This window comes from Pongo abelii, chromosome 6 (assembly GCF_028885655.2).
Source record: "Pongo abelii isolate AG06213 chromosome 6, NHGRI_mPonAbe1-v2.0_pri, whole genome shotgun sequence".
In the NCBI taxonomy this organism is placed as follows: Eukaryota; Metazoa; Chordata; class Mammalia; order Primates; family Hominidae; genus Pongo; species Pongo abelii.
Genome location: NC_071991.2, coordinates 80,368,886 through 80,390,594, shown reverse-complemented (window position 1 = coordinate 80,390,594; position 21,709 = coordinate 80,368,886). Strand labels below are relative to the sequence as shown.

Below are 21,709 nucleotides of genomic sequence, written 5' to 3'. Positions count from 1 at the left end.
CACGAAGTGTGGGGATGGGAGAGAGAGGGAGAGAATGGCTGAGCAAATGATAACGTAAAACATTAACAATAGCTGAGTATGGGGGTAAAGGGCATACAGACACTCTTCGTACTATTTTTATTTTTGCAATCTAACTGTTAGTTTGAAATCATTTCCCAGTAAAACGTCTTTTAAAATCCAGCTCTCAGATAAGAGGCAACAGAGGATAGCTGTCCTTATTCACTGCCTTCTGAAGACCAGAACTGATGCCAGCCGCTTTTTTATTTCCCCCTAAATGTGGTTCACGCTAGTTATTTGTTGACTTCACCAAACCACCGCATAATTTCACACAACCCAGGATGGAGGGTAGCAGCGTCTGTTTCACAGAACCCAAGGCCTGAAATAGCAGGAGGGCTGTGTTGTGGTGTGGCGTGGAAGCCTGCGCCCTGCCAGCCATACTTGGCCTGGTTTCAGCAGTTTGCTATCAGACCCTACATTGTGGAAGAACAGCCAGGGCAAATAAAATGGAGAGTCAGACTTACAAAACAAAGCTTCCTGCCTCTCAGCTAATACTGCCTTGCCTCCTCCTTCAGGATAGCACCCATTTCTGTAGATATTTCCTGGTAGAAATGTTGTGACTTCGCTGACGTTGCTGTTAAATTGTAGTTCCTGCAAAAGGAGGCCAAGTCCTCGTTTCTGATGTCCAGATAACCTCCTCCAGGTATTTTCTCAATATGGTTCAGACCTAAGTTACTTTATTTGCTGTGCCTTTTAAAGACACCTCTATTCAAAAAACACATTTTCCAGAGTGCTGTAAGTTTTAAAGACCCCAAGTGACAATGTGCCTGGAGAAGAAATCAGCCCCCATGTTAGTGCAAGGAGCTGAGTGGCTGAAGAAGCCCAGACTGTAGTGGGCTTGGGCACTGGCTAGAGCCTGCTCTCTGCACGGGCTCCCACTGCCACACAGGCTGCAGGAGGAGTATCAGTGCCCCACCCCACTCCCCAGATTCCAAGGGCGCACTTAGTGTTCACCACGTGCAGTGTTCCTCACCTGGACTTCAGTGTTAGTGCCGCCAGGTTCCAGCAGTGGCCGTTCTCTGTTGCCTTTTACCTGAGAGCTGGCTTTTAAAAGACTTTTTACTGGGAAATGATTTCAACTGGCTAATATGGCCATGGGCACTTAGTGAGCTTCACTAAGCCTCAGTTTTGGCATCCACCAAATGGAGATAATAATAGTCTCCAGCTCCTAGAATTGTGAGTATGAAATGCAACAGACAATGCATATAAATTATGAAGCATAAGTGGTGGTTCTTGCTGTTTTCTTGTGCTTGTTAAGAGTATTACTATGTGAGCCTGGCTTCTTTCCTTTCTCCCTCCCTTCCGTCCCCAAACTTACCGGTATTACATAGTTGATACAACAGTGTTCAAGATACTCCTCGTTCGAAGATAAGAGTCCTGCAACTGGATACGAGTAAAGTATCCTTTGGAAAACTGTGATGTACTCAACAAATGCATAAAGATGAGCATGTTTTAATTGTCCAGGCCTACACAATGTGGATGATTTTCATATTCTATCACTAGTATTTTCTGCTCTTCCATCCTGCAATGCCCTAACCTCCCAGGGTGCCCATGCCTAGAATATCCCTTTCCTTCACCCTGTATTTATTGAACTCAGTCCTCAAAGGTTGGCTGAGTGTCACCTGCTGTGATCTTTGCTCACAATGAGAGCAGAAGAAATTGCTCCTGGAACTCCCTTTACCTAACACTGTAATATGTAATACTTTTTATGTTTTATGTAACCTTATTACATAAAACGATATGGTTTTGCTTTTTATACTCATCTCTCCTACTTGACTGTAAGTTTCTGGAGGCTAAAGGTTGTCATATTTTTCCTAGTTCCTTCATAGAGCCTGGAAAGTATGCTGCTCATTAACCATTGTACTGGGATTGTTTGTTGTTGCTTGTAAATTTTTTGAAAGCATAAAAGCATGCAGAAAAGTACTCAAATCAGGAGTGTATAACTTGATATTTTTGACATGAACATACCATGAAACCAGTCTTCAAATCAAGAATCAGAATATACGGAGAAACCCAGAAGTCCATATTCAGTCTCTGCTCCCCCAAGGGTAACCACTACATCATAGATTAGTTATGCCCCTTATTAAATTTTCTACAAATGTCATCATATGGTACATATGCATTCATGGCTAGCATCTTTCGTTTCACATTATGTTTCAGAAGCATTCGTGCTGTTGTATGTAGATGTAGTTCATTCACTACCATAACTATGTAGTATTTCACTGTGTGACTATGCCATTATTTATTTATCCATTCTGCTGCTGATAGACCTTGGGAAGTAACTGTTTTGTGAACTGAAATGAATACTAACATCTAGCTCTTAAGAAACATTTCCCAAGGAAAGGGTGACAGCACAGAAGGTTATATTCATGAATGCTAGAGAAGCAGCCCTGATTTCTCACTTTTTGCAAAGAGCATTGACAGATGGCTCCCCATATCAAGAGCCAACACAATCTTTCAGAATCAGGACAGCCCATTTTCCCAGACCATGTGATCTTTATTCTATTCTAGCCTGGCTGGTTGCTAAATTGGTAAAAATCAGAGAGCTTTTGGGCACAGTGGTGTTCTTAGAATTCTGTTTTGCTATTAAATATTGGCCTACAAATATATAGCTAAATGTGTTTTACTAATGATTGTGGTGGCATTAATTGTAATTACTTGTCAATCTAACTTGTTGCTGGTGTCTTAATTTCCAGCATATCTGAGAGGTTTTTAAAGGATTTCACTAGCAGTTTGGTAAGTCATTTGTCAATAAATGATGAAAAGGTTGGGCTATTTATATTTCAATGTTATCATGTTAATGGGCAACTGTCTACATACCATCCACCACAGAAATGCTTTTTCCTCCCTTTTCTTGAAGAAAGTGTCTAAGGTGGAGGGAGGTCTGGTTGCTATGGATATCTGAAATTTTATGTTTACAATTTAAGAGGTAAGCTGAAACCTCACTATTTGGTCTCCACCTAAGTGGCGTTCACATTTAGAAATTACAAGATTGTTATTGGCTATCTGGAGCTTGAGGATGTGGCTGAGTCCTGGCAGTTAATTAAAACTAGGCTGGTTTTCAATATCGGAATTATTCAGCCGGTTTTGGTAGGATGTCCGTAAAGTCCTCACTACCTTGCAATGTGTTTTTGATGTAAAAAAAATATTTAAAAAGAAAACATAACAGGGTAGCTTGTCCTCATTTACTGGAGAGGTTGGTTGCTCCATAAACTTTTCAGAGTGGGATTCTGCCCCCAGTGTTTCTTGTCTGTTAGCTCTGTAGGTTCTAGGCTACAGTATTTCAGTGTTCACAGGACAGCTAATTGGAGAACAAAGCCCTGGCATTTTCCTGGAAGGAAGATTGCTTCATGTGATGCTTATTGGGAAGATCGTAGAAAAACTAGTTAATTCAGAGTATTGCTGCTTTAAATGTCAGGTGAAATATTTTCTAATTATTCTTTTATTATCAGTTTAATTAATCTTTTAAATATGTTTTTAATTATAGAAGTAATTCATGAATACTTTTTTTTTTTTTGAGACAGAGTCTCACTTCGTAGCCCAGGCTGGAGTGCAGTGGCACAATCTCGGCTCACTGCAACTTCCACTCCACCTCCTGGTTCAAGCAATTCTGGTGTCTCAGCCACCTGAGTAGCTGGAATTACAGGTTTGCACCACCACACCCAGCTAATTTTTGCATTTTTTGTAGAGATGGGGTTTCTCCATGTTGGCCAGGCTGGTCTCAAACTCCTGGCGTCAAGTGATCTGCCCACTCGGCCTCCCAAAGTGCTGGGATTACAGGGGTGAGCCACTGCGCCCAGCCTATGACTACATTTTTAACTTAAAAGAATCTAACAATACAGATAAAGAGAAAATTCCACTTGACTATTTCTCATCAGTTCTAGTTTGTTCCACATAGATAATCGTTTCATCAGACTAGTTTGTATTGTTCTAGTTCAGAGGTCAGCAAATACTAACCCAAAGGCCAATCCAGCTCCCTACCTGTTTTTGTAAATAAAGTTTTGTTGAAACACAGCCACGCCCATTTATTTACATATTATCCCTGGCTGCTGTCACACTGCAACAGCTGAGCTGTGTAGCTGCAATACAGACCACATGGCCCCCAAAGCCTGAAATGTTTACTGACTAGCACTTTACAGAAAAATTTTGTTGATCTCTGTTCTAGATCATTTTCGTTTGCATTTTTTTATATTTAAACTAATATACAGCTAAATGTTATTTTACTATTGATTATGGTGGCGTTAATCATAATTACATGTCAGTCTAACTTGCTGCCAGCGTCTTAATTTCCAACATGTCTGAAAGGTTTTAAAGGATTTCACAATATGCAATTTTATATTTACTATTTATATATGTATAATTATGTCTATTTTTACATAAATGGTATTATATAGTACATATTGCTTAATATTATTTTTCCATTTAACAGAATACCTTCAAGATTTGCCATTCATGTCAAAACATGTTGCTCTCTACCTCATTCTGTTTAGCTGTCACATATTGTCCATAGCAGGATAAAGTTAAACTTATTTTATCATCTCCTATTGGTGACTATGTAGCTTATTTTCAGCTTTTACTGTTGAAAGGAATGCAGCAATAAAAACTGGCAAAAATCTCTATTTCTCCTACCAGTACTGGAAAATCACATACACACTATGGTGGCACATTTTCACAACAGAGAAATTAATGTGATAATCATGGCTAATATAAAGAAAAAAGGGGTTAATTAACTTGGTCAGGGACTTCAAACATGACAGTGGGCATTACTCAGAATGGACATTTTATGCTTCTAATTGCTGGGCAGGGACTACTCTAGGAAAAGGCCTGAGCAGAATGCAAAAATCTGTCTACCTAAAGGACAAATGAAGGAATTAGAAGTGTCCTTGGGTAGGGTATTCGTCAGCTTGACCCCGCCTGAGAAAATGTCAAGATCACACTGCATATATTAGAAACATGAAACCATTGACTATGTCAAGCTTCTAGGAACTTCCACAATTATCAAGTTGAACCCTTTCCATTTTTAGACGAGGACACCAAGCCTCACAAATGTTAAGTGATTTGTTCAAGATCATAGTAGTAGGTTTCGATCATGGCTTAGCTTGTCCACTGACACTAGAACCAGGGGCTAAAAGTTGAAATACCTGATTTTTACAACTGAGAAGGCATAAGACTTACAGTAGCACATCATTTTAAAGTTTTCTAGTTTATCAGAGTATCTTTATTTATTTTTTATTTATTTATTTTTTTGAGAAGACAGTGTCTCACTCTGTTGCCCAGACTTGAGTACAGTGGTACAATCATAGCTCACTTCAGCCTTGAATTCCTGGGCTCAAGTGATCCTCCTGCCTCAGCTTCCCGAGTGTCTGGGCCTGCAGGCTTGTGTCATCACACTTGGCTAATTTTTAAATGTTTTAGTAGAGATGGGGGTCTCTCACCATGTTGCCCAGGCTGGTCTCGAAATCCTGTCCTCAAGCGATCCTCCCACATTGGCCTCCCAAAGTGCTGGGATTACAGATGTGAGCCACAGCACCCAGCACAGAGTATCTTTATTTATACTTTTTAAAAACATAATCTCTAAATATGAAAATTCATATTGGAGTAGCTTCATTTGTGTTAAAATATCAGCTGTTATTGTCTCAGCAACCGCAGCAAAGAAGAGTCCAAATGAATCCACAGCCAGTTTGAAATTCTCATTCCTAACAATGCCAGTCTGTTTGTTCATGTGTATTAAAGTATCATTAGAAAGGAAACAGCCTCAGCTGAAGCCATTTTAGCCATTGATGTGTCTCAAAAGAGTTAATCAGATACAGAAACTTAACAATTTCTAGAATTGTAAGGAAATAATTTTGTTTCTTGTAAAGCAAAAATAATAATTGATGCCCACATGAATTGACATTTTTGGTAGCTTAGAAATGGCACCAACTGTGGGTTTTGGCAAAACCTATATTTTCATGAAGAAATGGCTTTTAAACATGTTGGCATTTCTGTTCATGATAGACACACCATTTGAATCCAAACCCTTGCAGAGGTGACATGACACTGCACTGAAGGCAGTGACACATTTTTTTTAAAAAAAAACTTCACATAAAATTATGTAAACACTGAAAGTGAATGAGACACCTGCCTTTGAGACACCCGCCTTTCAGTCGCCCTTGTTATGCCACCCACAGCCTTTTCTCCTTGGCTATTCTTAGCAGGATTTATTTTGAGCCTGGTGGTGGTAGAAGATGTAACATAAAATGAAACCCGACACTTAGAGCTCCCTATTATTAATTCATAAATTCAGTCTGGGATCACCCATTGGTGCCAATGAAAGATTAGCCTAGAGAACAATCACGGTTCACATTCTATACAGTAGTATAGAAGAAATTTTGCCACTGATAATTGTATTTATGTAAGTGCTAGCAATAATTGCCTGGTGGTCTTGGAACAGAGATAAAGAAGAAAATGACCAGAGTAAACTCTGCTGTTCAATTTCTTGGACTAAAAACCACATGGAGACAGAAAAACAGCCTGAAAACAACGAACCGTAGCCCCCCTCAATGATTTGGAGAAATGAAACAATTTTGGACATTTTCTTAGGTTAATAGATGGTTACTGAGTACTTCTGGAGTTCCTCTAGGGTATACTGGTGCACTATTAGGTACTAAGGGTCACATGTTAAATTACAAACAAAAGCTTTGTTTCCCAAATTATAACCCTTGTTAGGAAAAGCAAGGAAACAAAACACGATCAACATATAAGTGGGAATTTTTTCTTAGTAATTCAAGTAATTCTTAAGGCTTCCATTATGTAAACCTGTGGCTGAACATATAAAATACTGAAACAACTCATTGAAAACCAATCAGTTACATATCCACAAATAAAATGGTATGATAAATAGTTCTTTCTCATAAATACTGTTAGTTTGTTGTCTTGGCTTCATATCAACAGAGAATGAAGGCAAGTCCTCATTGTAAAACACCAAACTCATAGAATAAAGAACTCCCAGAACTGGAAGAGACTTTAAGTTCACCTGGTTAACTGCCAATATCATCACATGTATTATCCACCTGGTGGATTTTACTTGTTTTAAAATCCCTGCCTGACTTCTCCTTGCCTCTCCTTGAATTTTAAAATTGCCATCTCATGCTGTCACTTGAGACTTCAAATCCTTTTTCATACTAGCAAAATAAAAATATAAGAATATAAATATACATAAAACTACAACTTGAAAAGAAATGACTTGTAGCATCTCAAAGTTAAGAAAAAACACTGAGGCTTTTTTGTTCTTCGTGTGTGTGTGTGTGTGTGTGTTAGAAACACTTAACATAAGATCTACTCTCTCAACAAAAGTTTGTACCATAAATTATTGTTAACTATAGATACAATGTCGTATAGCAGATCTCTAGAGCTTATTCACCTTGCTTGACTGAAATGTTATGCCTTTGATTAGTAACTTCCCATTTTCCCCTCCCCCTCAGCCTGTTAACCACCATTCTGCTCTTTGAGTCTATGAATTTAACTATTTTAGAGAACTCAGGTAAGTGGAATCATGCAATATTTGTCTTTCTGTGACTGGTATATTTCACTTAGCATAAGATCCCCAACATTCATTCATGATGTCACATATTGCAGAATTTTCTTCTTTTTAAGGCTGAATAGTATTCCATGGCATGAATATACCACATTTTCTTTATCCATTCAAATGTCAATGAACATTTAGGTTGTTTCCCCATCTTGGCTATTGTGAATAGTGTTTCAATTTACATAGGAGTACTAATAACACTTCAAGATTATGGTTGCAGCTCTTTTGGATGGATACTGAAAAGTGTGATTGCTGGATCATAGAGCAATTTTATTTTTAATTTTTTGAGGAACTGCCAAACTATTTTCCATAGAGACTGCAACATTTTGCATTCTTGCTAACAGTGTGCAAGGGCTCCAATTAAAAAGCTTATGCACAGCAAAGGAAACAATCAACAGTGTGAAAAAGCAAACCAAAGATTGAGAGAACATATTTTCAAACCATAAATCTGATAAGTGGTTAATGTCCAAAATATATAAAGAACTCCTACAACTCAGAAGTTTTTTTAAAAAACCTAATACCCTGATTAAGAAATGGACCACAGATTTGAATAGACATTTCTCCAAAAAGGACATACAAATGGCCAACCAGTACATGCAAACATGTTCACTGTCAACAATTATCAGGGAAATGAAAATCAAAACCACAATGAGATATTGCCTCATACCTGCTAGCATGGTTATTATTTTAAAAAGACAAGTATTAGTGAGGATGTGGAGAAATTTCATGTTTTTTTGGTCTTAGCTGAAGTATACAGTAACACAGATAATTTCTTTCTTTCCATTAAAGAGCTAGTCAGATGTGACCTCACGTACCTCACATTTCTCATAATACTCTCATCCAACTGCTAAATAGGCAAGCAAATATTAAATTCAAGAATGGTGTGTCTGCAAAAGAATAGTTATTATAGAGAAGTAGTTACTGAGAAATTAATGAAATGTGTGTATTTGCCATATAAAATAAATAACTCATAAGAGTTCAATTATATACATGGCTGATATGCTGGGAAGGACAGGGAAATAATTGGGAAACCTAATGTCAAAACGATAGCTGAGTTGTTAGTAATGAACCATTTCCCTGGACTTGCATTGATGATAGTCACAAGTAGAGTAGCTATAATCTAAACACTTCTTACTAAAAATAAGATCCTAGAATGTCCGTAGACTGGGAAGTTGGCCATAGATAGTGCCCAGATTTATAGAAACAACCACAGAATGGCTTTTCATCTGTAACTGGTTTTTAGGTGAAACAAGGTGTGTTTAAAAAACATATACTGGAAAAAGAGAAAAAAAACAAAAAATCTCTACAGGAAAAATATAAGGAACAGAAGAAAATTACCAAAAAGGAGTACTGTAATTAGTATATTTTGTGTAATGAGATGATCTCACGTTCAGAAAACAAGAACAAGATGTTGTGGAAAAAGCAGAGGACAATAGTTTGGAAATTAAAAATGCGATTGTTCCAGGAGAAAACAATCAGACATAGCCAGAATATGGAATAATCTATAAGAATGTGAATGTCTACTAAAAGGGAATGTCATTTTTTGAAGTGTGTATGGAATAAGTGGGGGACATGATTGGGGACAAGACTGTATTAGGTTAAAAGATTCTAAACAGAAGTAACAGTTCATTGTAGCATTATTCACAGTAGCCAAGATATGCAAACAACCTGTTTGTCAACAAATGAATGGATAAAGAATATGTCACACACACACACACACACACACACACACACAAATACTGTTCAGCAATTACCAAAAAAAAGAAATTTGCAACATGAATGAAACTTGAAGACATTATGCTAAGTGGAATTAGACACAGAAAGTAAAGTACTACCTTATCTCACTTATATGTGGAATATATAAAAATTAAATTCCTAGAAGCAATGTCAAGTACCAGGGGCCAGAGTGTTGGGAGAATGGGGAGATGTTGGTTAAAGGGTACAGAGCTTCAGTTATGTAGGGTGGATTAGTTCTAGAGATCTAATGTGCACCGTAGTGACTATAGTTAACCATAGTATATTGGACACTTAAAGTTTGTTATAATAGTGGATCTTACATGTTCTCACCACATGGACAAAATAGGTTAACTATGTGAGGTGATGGGTATGTTAATTAGCTTGACTGTAGTAATCATTCTGCAATGTAGATGCACATCAAAATGTCACATTGTATACCTCAAATATGTACAATTTTATTTAAAAAAATTTTTCCCAATTCGATGTATGGACCTTAATTTAATCTTCATTCAAAAAAAAGCAACTATGAAAGACATTTAGCAAACAACTATAGATATATGCATGTAGATCAGATATTAGAGAATATTGGGGTATTATCATTAATTTTCTTGGTATAATAATGGTATTATGATTGGTAGGAGAATGTGCTTGAGTTATGAGATGTTTGCTGAAGTTGTTAGTGATGAAGCATCATTATAGCTGAAATATTCTAAATGGTTCCAAAAATATTAAAACAAAAAATGCAAAAATATTATTTTTTCCTATTACAATGACAATCCATTTTTAATGTAGAAGAAATAAATACATACAGAAAAACAAGAAGAAAGTTTACAACCAACCATAAACACAGCTCTCCTCCAGACATTGCTAACACCTTGATGTTTGCGCATGTGTGTATAATATATACTTATATATGTATACCTCCATAATATATAATATATATACACTCACACACATAATACCCTAATTTATTGTACCCATCTCCTCCAGTGAGTGGAGTTTTACTTATTACTTGTGCCCACTTCTTCTTTTGGTGCCTGAGGCTTTCCTTAAGTTTCCTTAAGCTTGCAAAACTTGGGGTGCTTCTCAATTCCCTCTTGTTGAGACCTTAGCAGTTTGTTTTCTTATCCATTCTCTCAATGAGATTTTCCTCTCATTTGCATTAGCCCAGAAGGGCAAGGAGCATTTTTATCTAGATGAGTGTATCTTACACATAACAAATTGGTTGCATATCTTTGCTCACTGATACTATATTTAGCAGGCTAATCTGATAAACTATTTCTCAAGTTATAATAACATTCACCATGGTGGTAAACTTGATAAAGTTTCTGAGTCTCAAAAAACAGAAGTCAATTGCTTGCAACCTATCCAATAAAGAATTTCTTTTCATATTGACAAGATAAAAATTGGCAGGGAGCAGGGGAAGGTGTTAATCTGTTAGGAAAAATGCAGGATAATCACATATGGCAATTTATTGCTTTGGAATCTTTTTATTGTAATATCCTCATTTTGGATGAGGTAACTTGGCATCAGATAGATCCAGCTTCAAATAATGGCTCTGTTACTTTTTCACCTTGGCCAAGTTATTGATTTTTTCTGCCCGTTTTTCTCATCTGTAATATGGATCATGAGGTATGTAGGGAAATCTCATAGGTCTGTTATAGAGATGTAATGAGAAATAAGGTCATGTATTGAAAGCTTTTTGTAAATTATTAAGTGCTAATGGTGGTGATTGGGGTGGGATGCAGGTACTGGTTGTGGTAGTGGTAGTAGCAAGAATTAGTAGCAGTAGCAGAAATAGTGACACAAGTAGAAATATTAGCAATGGATAACCTTATTTATTTTTAATAAATAAAAAACCATTTTTTAATACAAATGTGTTGAGGATAGTGTGATGTTAATCAGATGCATTTATGGTAGTGTATTTTTAGGCACTCTACAGATGACTGTAAAATAAATTGTATATATTTGGAGGTAGAGGGGGAAAAAAGAAGTACTACTTGCCCCTAGAATTTTATAATAAAAACTAATGTTTATTTTCTATTTCACTATCTCTAGAAAGAGTTCTATTTATTGTAGATTATAAGAGCAGTTTAATAATAAAGTCATCTAAATAAAACATTTCCACTAAATTTATAGCATCTTCAATCTCTGCTCAAGATTCCCAATTTTTCATAACTATTCCTTCAATTTAAATTTATATTTGTCATGATTCTTTAATTTTGATAAAAGAGAAAAAGTACTCCTTTAGAACTAAGTGATATGAAACCACTCTCTCATATAATAAATTAACTTTAGAATAACCTTCATATAATACATTCATTTTGTTTTTTCTTTGTTTTTAAAAAAAAGTGCTCTTGGGAAATGGGCAAGTTTCTGAAACACTCAGTTCACAACATTCACTTTTTTAGCATTAAACATCAGGTATTTTATGACCCAACTGGCACATAATGCAAAAAAATATATATATATATCTTTTCTAGTGGAGGATTATGAGGTGGATGTTTATTTTGTGGTTATTTTTAGTGAAGAATTAGTAGAGTGGCTGTTTAAAAAAAACACGCCAACACATCAAAAATATGGAATGATATATTCTGTTATAAAGATACATGCACACATATGTTCATTGCAGCACTATTTACAATAGCAAAGACATGGAATCAACCCAAATGCCCATCAATGATAGACTGAATAAAGAAAATGTGGTACAGACATACCATGGAATACTATGCAGCCATAAAAGGAACAAGATCATGTCCTTTGCAGGGACATGGATGGAGCTGGAAGCCATTATCCTCACCAAACTAACACAGGAACAGAAAACCAAATACTGCATGTTCTCACTTCTAAATGGGAGCTGAACAATGAGAACACATGGATGCAGGGAGGAGAACAACACACAGTGGTGCCTGTCGGGGGGGCAGGGGGAGGGAGAGCATCAGGATAAATAGCTAATGCATGTGGGGCTTAATACCTAGGTGATGGGTTGATAGGTGCAGCAAACCACCATGACACGATTACCTATGTTACAAACCTGCACATCCTCCACATGTATCCTGGAACTTAAAATAAAATTAAATTAAAAATATACATGGAGAGAATGATATTTAAGACAAAAAGATGTTCTTTCTACCTACTTATATTGTTTAATCTTCAATTAGAGTGTTTGGGAAAGCACATAAGCATGATGATATGAGGTGCTGAAGTAAACATGTAGATAAATATAACTAAACTCTAAAAATGCCACCTCCTCCACAAAAATCTTCATCAACACCCTAGAAAGAGGTGTGATTCTTTTCACTTGCAATCCATTACATGTTCAAACATGTAAGCAATAGTCACCTAGGCTCTGAGCCTCATTCATTGAGTATGAGGGCACCATTTTAAAATAAATTTGGGTGGAACAGAGTCATAGTCCATACACTTACAGTTCATTCATTGATTAATTCATGCATTGAACAAATATCTAGTAAGTACATACCCTGAGCCAAGTCCTATCTTAGATGCTAAGAACACTGTAGTGAACAAGGTACAGTCCCTGCCCTGATACAGCTTATATCTTGGTTGAATGACAGGGGAAGAAATGCAATAAATTGAAGACAAGTAGATACAGATGGTGGTGTGTGCTATAGAGGAGAAAAGGAGTGGAGTAAAAGAGACAGACAGCTGGTTGGGAGGAGAGTGCTCTCTGGCATAGGATGGATACAAAGGCCTCCCTGGTCTGCTGATGTTAGGACAGAAGCATGGAGAAGACAAGGAAGACCGTTCTGGATTACTGGACGGAATGGATCCAAACAGAAGTGATGCAAAAGCCCTGGTGCAGGTAGAAACTTTAGTATTTTTAAGGGCCAGCTCAAGTTAACTAGCTTCTCTGAGTTGCATTTCCTCTGTTGTAAAAATGGGGATAATAATAGTACTATGAAGGACAGTTTGTGAAGATTTAATAAAATAGTGTGTGCAAAATACCTAGCCCAGTGAGTGTTCTGTGAAAATCTTAAGTGCATTTCTTCTGTAAATATCTACTCACATTGGTGTTTCTGTAAATATGAACTCATGTTGGTGTGTGTGTTAGTCTGTGTCATTATGGTCTCTCTTCTTTGACAGCAATGTGCCTTTTGAACAGTAAGGCCAAGGTAATTACCAGATTGTGTTCCAGAAAACACTAAGGCAGCCCCTGCCTGTGTTAAACATTTCATGAACCACTTTATGAAGCTTGTTTCCACCTCCACTTACCTTTCTTGAGTCCTGCCACCATTGGTCTACCCAGAGCCTCCTGCTTCTGAGGCCTTCTCCTAGAAATGGCAGGTTTTTGGGTGGGAGATGCCCAGGATAGCTCAGGACCAGCTCTCCTCCACGTGTGTTACTCACTCCACCCGTGGGAAATGTATGCACCCATAGCGAGGGGTGGGGCAGATTTCTCTCCATCCCTCCTCTGAACCCTGACATCTGTCCAGTTCCCTCTTTTCCAAGCTTAGACAGGCAAAGGAGCTAAGGCAGCTGAAATGCTCTGCATAAAATAATGGGAGAAATTCAGGATCACAGTGGGTGTTTGCCCTTGAGAGGAATAGCTGAGAGAAAAGAGGTGAAAAACACCTTTTCAAGCATCATGGTCATGTGGCTGAGAAAGTTTCAAGAACAGAAAAAGCCACTAAGTATTTTTAAGGAGTTTGCCTTGTCGCATTGTAAATTCTCTCCATCTTTTCAAACTTTTAATAAAGTCTGTCAAAAACCAGGTCTTTGTATGTGACTTTTCTTTTTTTTTTTTTTTTTTTTGGTAGCAACCAAGGAAAGGGGCTGAGTTCTATTTTGTGGTAAACAGAGCTGAAATCAATGCAAAGCCCCATGACCAACAGTGGGTGAGTAAGAATTTAGCAGAGGAAGGAAGCAGGAACCAGCCATGACCATCCCTCCATCTCCTAGAGTTCCTCAGAAGTGTTTCAAAGGCGTTGGATGTTTCAAGGCAATAGTATACTGACCTTAATGAGCAGAATGGCCTTAGCTGACATGTGCATGTATGTGAGACTTCCTTTGGGCAGCACCCTAGACAAAGACAGGCACTGAATTCTCTGGATAACAACATGGAAGTGAGGTTGAAGCTGCAGATCTGGGAGGGACTCTAGGCCTGCCTGAAAGTGTGTACAATAGACAGAGGTTGTCCACATTTGTCAATGTTCTTGAGTAGACCCATGCTTGTATCTATCATCAGTATGGACTCAAGTTGCATTATTGAGGTCCCAAGAACACATCCAGTAGTGGGCACAGTGGGAGTAGCTTTGTTAACCTCAATGGTTTACTAGTTGGTTCTTGAGTTGACACCTTTGATTCCTTAGAACAGAAATGAAATAAGTCGGAGGAACTTGCCTTGGGCTGCTTCCAGGGCTGTACATAGGTAGAAATAATATCAAAGCTAACATTTATTGAGTACTTAGTCTACGTAAAGGATTATGTGGGAACTTTATATGTACTCACTCACCTAGTTCCCCCAACAACTCGTTGAGATAAGTACTTCCTAATATTCTTCCAAAACAAGTAGGCATACTTTGACCCAGCTACAGGTTTTGCAAAACTGGAGCACATGGAATGAATAGGAGTGCTGAGGGGAAATTTTGTGAGAAGTAGGAGTTGGTGAAGCAACCAATTCAGCAATTCTTTAATAGCAGATAGGCAGTTAGCTTTATCCAGATGCCTAGTGTCTTTGTCAGGTTTATAGGATGATGTTGCAATTTCATTTACATTTGTCTGAGGTTTCCTTTGAGACCGTAAAGTTTCCCAGGTCCAGTCTTCCCAGGCCCCAGATCTTACTCTGCTTTTGCTACTTCACTCTGCAGAGGAGGGGATGTGGCCCATGGCAAGCAAGAAGGGATAGCGATGATGATGAAAGTTAGGAAAAAATTGGACTTCAAGGAGAAATTAAGGAGGGTGGTTGAATATAGATCAAATTGAGGTCAACAAAAAGGAGAGTGTGGGCAAGGTTAAAGACTTTGTGCTAAAAGCAAGTGTTGTATGTGTGCTTAGTCATAAAATGTAGCTCTGGAGATCCAGTTCCGGGTCTGGTTCTGTGCACATAAATCCCTTTTGGAATTTACACTTTCCCCCATGCAAGTGCACTCATCCTTGGAGCACTAAGCGACCCATTACTGCCCTGGGCAGGGCCAGTCAGGGGTGGGTGGAAGTGATGCGTAATTCACCGCTTGGAAACCCCATCTTTGGGGAAATTGAATTTACTGCACATTTAAATGTTTGTCTCTCAGTGACCATTAACTTAAGCCTGGCTCACCAGAGTAGCTGGCTTTTAATGAGGAATTGCTTTCCTGCAAGAAAAATTCTTGAAATTGTTGGAAAAGGAAAAAGTAAATCCTGGGGGATTGTTAGAACTGGTAGATGCGACATATTCACTAGCCTGACTGGATTTCCTTTAAATGCTGAGATGAAAGTCATTCAGCATGGAGCTCTCATCAGTGAGGATTTAAGAGGTTTTGTTCTTGTTCTGTACTACTGCCAGGAGCTGTAATTAACAGATAAATGTAAGAGATGGAAATGTATGTTGTTCATCTGATTTAAATACTATTCCTCCTTTAAAAAGCAACATCCATCATAACCAAAGTGGACCTGAACAGTAGAAGTCCAGATGTACAGAGATCTTCCAGAAAGCCACAAAAATAGTGCAATGGTTAGTTTTTCTTTTGGCCTGAGCATTGATAAAGGGCCTTGGGCTAGTTTTAGTTTTCCATTAATCTCTTATCTTTCTTTTTTTTTTTCTTGCGTTAATCTTACCTACAAAATGCTTTAACTGGTATATTAGAAATCTTTTATTTTTAGACATATTCACTTTGAATTCTTTCCTTTTTCCTTGCTTGGTAAATATTTATCACACTCCCAGGCAACTCAGCGTTTCTCTTATGGAAAGAAGTGTCCCATAAAAGAAATGCGAAAAATGAGCCTTGCGAAAACACAAGGGCCCTGAGAGACATATTTCTGCAAGGAGTTGTACTGAAAGAGCATATATAATATAATCATGAACATACAATCATGAACATATAATCATGAACACTTGCCAGCCTTTGAATATGAAGATGTCACTGTCATCATTCTTCAAGCATGTTTTGAAAGTTTTGTTTTGTTTTGGCTCAGTTTGGTTGATTTGGTGTGTGGTTTTTGTTTGTTTGCTTGCTTGCGTTTTCCATGAACTTTCATGGATTTGTATTGACCCATCCACATTTACTTTGTCCTCTTTAGACCCAAAATGGGCTTTAGTGTGGTATAATCAATGAAAAAGATGTATTAATTATAATTTGTCTGTTCAATATGTGCCACTAAGTCTTTTATAAAGAAGAAGTTATATTGCCAGAAAGGCAATGAATGAACCTTGAGTTTCTTTTGTCCTTGTCCTGTTCTGACATCTGCAACTCTCATGGCAGAATTTGGTAAAACTGAATTCAGAGTCCTAACCAGAGCATCAGTAGGTCAGATGCAGTCCAAGAGACAAGGAAAGGATTGGGAAGCAATGCTGTGGTCAGTTGGGAAATGAGCAACTCCAGTCACACTCAGAAAATGGAAGTGAAAACTGGGGCCAGGATCATCTTAGAAGCACCAACAAAAGCATACTGATAAAATACCCAACAATAAAGATCACAAAAATTAGCCACACATGGGATAATCATGACACAATAAAGTTATGAATCACCTCTACATTAGGTTATGTGAACAATTCTGTAGCTATTGGGAAACATCCCTCTGTTTTCTTGAGTCTTACTCCCTGAGACTAGTCTCATAACACTTCAAAATGAAATTGTTTGAGCCAAGAAGGAACAGAGTTGAATAGAATAGACAGGTGTATTTTGGTGTCAATGATTATACCATTAAAGTTTTCATAAATATCTTTTTACTATTATCATTATTTTCTCCTCAGCAGACAGCACCAGTTCCAGAAGTTGTGTGATATAATTGAAATTGATTTTTCTTTTTAAGCAGTGTATTTGACATTTCTTCAGCGAGGCTCCAGCTCTCCTCCTTATGCTCGCCCCCAAATCTGTGGTGAAGAAAATATGACTTCATTTCATCTCATCCTTAATATAGCTTTGGCCTTCCTCATCACAAAACCCTTACAGCCTAAAAGGTCATGGGCAGCATTTACGAAGCCTGGGATGTGCTACAGGAGAGGCAATCATGCTTATGTTCTCACAGTCATGATAAAACATGGGGTGGCCCAACTCAGGGCTAATTTGCGGTAGTTTTCTCTGGATTTAGTTTTTGAATGTTTTTTGGGACCTGAGAAAGCTTTTGTTGTTTTCTTTCTTTCCTTCATTACCTATAGTTGTCTGTTACCACTTGAAACAATACATCCAATACAACCTATTACAGATTAAGATTAAAATATCTTTTCTATGGCACTATCTGAAACTTGTGCTTTAGCTGCTTTTCAAATGCTTCCAGTTCATGAAATGAGAAAGAAACATTTTCCATGACACGACGGTATCACCATCTGTTTTCAAGGAGGACGACTGCACGCCTACACAGCAGATTTTCTCTGTGTTGTATTCATGCAGCGAAGAGCTGCACTTCTGAATGATTTCTTGTGTAAGCTCATTCATGCTTCTTACCTTGGAGACTTCATCAGACTCTCAACCAAGTCAAGGTCAGGAAGCACCTGTCCTGATGTTTCTTTTCTGTATACGTTTCTCTGGGGTTCTCCACAGCCTCATGGAACATATTCCTTTTAATCTCTATCGGAATCATGTATGTTTCATTATTTGCAGATGAAAAGAAAACCACCTTGACAAACAGAGAAGGACCTTTTTATTTAATAAGGCTCTGATTGCCTGATTGATTCTGAAATGCTTGTTCTGGGCTCTATCTGAATGAGTCTTACAATAGAGCATAAGAATCTTTCCTATATCATTTTCTCCCTTATTTTCTACCTTCCTTTTATTTTTCCTTTCTCTCTTTCATTTTCTCCTTTCCCTGCTTTCTTATTCTGTCTGTTTTACAGCCAGTCCTTCCCACCCCAGATTACCCATTCATCCTCATGATGAAACCTTTTCATCCTTGTGACTCTCAGATTTGTTCCAAGTCACTGTTAATGCATTTATCACTTCTGACATAAGGTGGTAGATTTTTTTAGCTTATACTTTCCTCCCCTTTGCAACTCCCTTCACTAATGGCAAAGAGTGACAACTAGTGATTACAGAAATCTTGAAAATGCCACTGGGAACTCAGCAACAAGAGGTGCCTCATCAAGACTAAGACATAGATTCAAGATTGGATCCCCAGCGGCTCCCCTCCCCATCCCTTTTATTCCCACTTTACTAGCAAAACCTAAGTAACCTCTTTTTAGATTCTGACCTGGAGGTTCTAAACTGAAATCTTCAACAAGCCCAAGGGTGCACGTGGCCCTGCTCAGTGCTTTTACGCCATCCTCCCACAGTCTGTCTATTTTGAAGTGAGCGCTATGTTATTTCTGTACCAGGCAAAAACCTTTTTGTATAAATGGAGATATAAAATTTGTAGGTGCTACATAATATGCTTAAAAAAAAGCTTCAATGTGTTTTCACTTTACCATCCTGCTCCCTCTGCCTCGTCCTTCCTCTGTCCTTTTATGCATTGTGTTGCCCTGTGTCTCTTTCTTCATTTTTGGACTTGCTTCAGTGTGTGGCTGCATTCAGAGTGGAATGACTGATTAGGGAATGACTGATCGTCTCAGACCTTCAGGGTCTGCCTGTCCAGCAGAGCTCAGCTTTCACTAGATCTCAAGACTCCAGGGGTGACCATAGAGCAGGATTATGCTGGGCAAAACAGCTAATGCTTTTATTTTGCATGGTAAAGAATTACAACGGTAGGTCCATATCTTAACTAGTTTGTGACTCATTCAGCAAATGTTTCTTTTGTATCTCGTATGTACCTGGCTGTTCTAGTTCTCAGGATATACAGAGAATAAAACAGACAAGTGTCCCTTCACACACACCTTCACACCTTAGAACATATTTTCATAATCTCTAAGGCATCAACAGTTTTTATAAGCAACTCTAGCATCTTTTGGAAATAAAATTCCCAAATTTTAATTACTGTAAGCATCTTATTCAGTTTTATGAGGCTTTTTAAAAAGAAATCTGTGCTGTAAAAACTGAGTTGTAACTTTTTATGTGAGTGGAACAGCATTTCTCTCCACATTTGCTTTCTCCTATCGAGAGAGAAGGAAAGAAAGAAAGAGAGAGAGAGAGAAAACGAAACGTGTTTGGATTTTTGCCACCTGGTTATGGTTAGTTCTTTATTTTAAAATCGCTTTCAAAACAGATCAGACATTACATTGTTAAAAACAATTTTCACTGTAGGTATTGAATATCATACTGCGCTTGTAGTAATAACTGATAGATATCTAGAATAATCTTCAATGTGGACTGAAACTATAAAGAACTGTCAATCACTGAGTTTAACTTTAAACACAGATGATTTGAATTCAAGTTAGCAGCGTGAGGAAGCCGAGAAGATGGAACAGTGCTGCTTGGAGAAAAGATGATAGGATTACCTCTGCAGTTTGCCGTTCTTGCTAGTTGTTTGAGTCACTAAATCAAGGCAAAGTTTGTGAAAAGCCTGTGGCTGGGGTCTCCAACTCTTCATTCCTGCTGAGATTTTCCTATTATAAATCTGCTGTCAGAAATAAGTGCTTTACTTGTGACTTAATTCTATGCAGGCCCAAACACCTTGGTTCAACACTTTGACCAGACGGCCCTGAGTGTCTTGAGAGCAACAGAGATCTCATTAATATGGGCTGTTACAAAGAAAAGGGGTTCCCATGCTCTCTGGTCATCATTCACTGCTCTGGAAACAGCCCTGTGAACGCTGAAAGAAAACATGAACTCCAAGGCAGCAGTAGGGCCGGGATATTGAGGGAGGGAAGGGTATTAGGGAAAAGGGAGTATAGGGCTTGTGGATTCAAAAGCATTGTCATTCTCAAAACAGGCAATTCCATGTTTTAATACTTCCCATGTCACCTGTTTTTAAAAATTGGTTATTTAAAAATCTTTCTGCTATTATCATAATTAGCTAGATCCACACTATCTAGTATGGGAGCCACTGGCCACATGAGGCTATTTAAAGATAATTAAGGTCAAATAAAATTTCAAACCCAGGTCCTCAGTTTACACTAGCCTCACTTCAAGTGCCCAGTTGCCACGTGTGGTTCATGCAACTGTATTGGACAACACAGAGCATTTCCATTGAAACAGAAAGTTCTCTTGGGCAGTGCTGGTGTAGACAGTGCTTATAGAATATCTCTTGGTCTTTGGCCACTCATCACTTTTACAATGATCAGGCATTTAAGGGAATAAGCAATAAAAGCTGAATGCTAAAACTCAATGATATTTCCATTTTTAATATTCTGACTTTATGTTAAATGTCGTCTTGTTTAAAGATATATGGACAATGGGCCGGGCATGGTGGCTCACGCCTTAATCCCAGGACTTTGGGAGTCTGAGGCAGGCGGATCACGAGGTCAGGAGATTGAGATCATCCTGGCTAACACGGTGAAACCCCGTCTCTACTAAAAAAAATACAAAAAAATTAGCCAGACGTGATGGCAGGCGTCTGTAGTCCCAGCTACTCGGGAGGCTGAGGCAGAAGAATTGCATGAACCTGGGAGGTGGAGCTTGCAGTGAGCCGAGATCGCACCACTGCACCCCAGCCTGGGCGACAGAGCAAGACTCTGTCTCAAAAAAAAAAAAAAAAAAAAAAGATATATGGACAATGACATTTTTTTGCCTTCTTTTAATATGTCTTTTGAATATCATATGTCAGTGCTATGCAACATGTGCTCCCCAGAATGGGTCCAGTCCACAAACTATTAGTTATCAGTCTATAGTGAAGTAAATAAAGAAATCAAGAGTAAGCCTTTACAAATTTTTATAGGGATTTAACATTGCCGTGACTTCCAGGAATTCGTGCTGATTTTGATAAGTATGTGAGGTGATGGATATGTGAATTAGCTTGGTTTAGTCATTCCACAATGTGTACTTGTATGAAAATACCATGTTGCCCACCATAAAAATACACACTTTGTCATTTTTCCATTAAAAAATAATTTTTAAAACAATTTGCAACAGGTTGGAAATTTTGATTTATTTTATTAATTTTTTGTTAAAGACAAGATCCCACTCTGTCACCCATGCTGGAGTACAAAAATGCAGTCATAGCTCGCTGCAGCCTTGACCTCCTGGGTGCAAGCAATTCTCCTACCTCAGCCTCCTGAGTTAGCTGGGACTACACACCTAACTAATTTTTAATTTTTAATTTATTTTATTTTTTATTTTTAGGGACAGGGTCTTGCTGTGTTGCCCAGGCTGGTTTTCAAACTCC

At 38.0% G+C, this 21,709-nt stretch overlaps 1 protein-coding gene across 2 annotated transcripts in view; it reads left to right on the top strand.

Annotated features, from left to right (window-relative positions):
- DYNC1I1 (dynein cytoplasmic 1 intermediate chain 1) overlaps positions 1 to 21,709 on the top strand; it is a 317,152-nt gene that overhangs the window by 152,326 nt on the left and 143,117 nt on the right. The gene's annotated exons all lie outside the window — the stretch shown is intronic.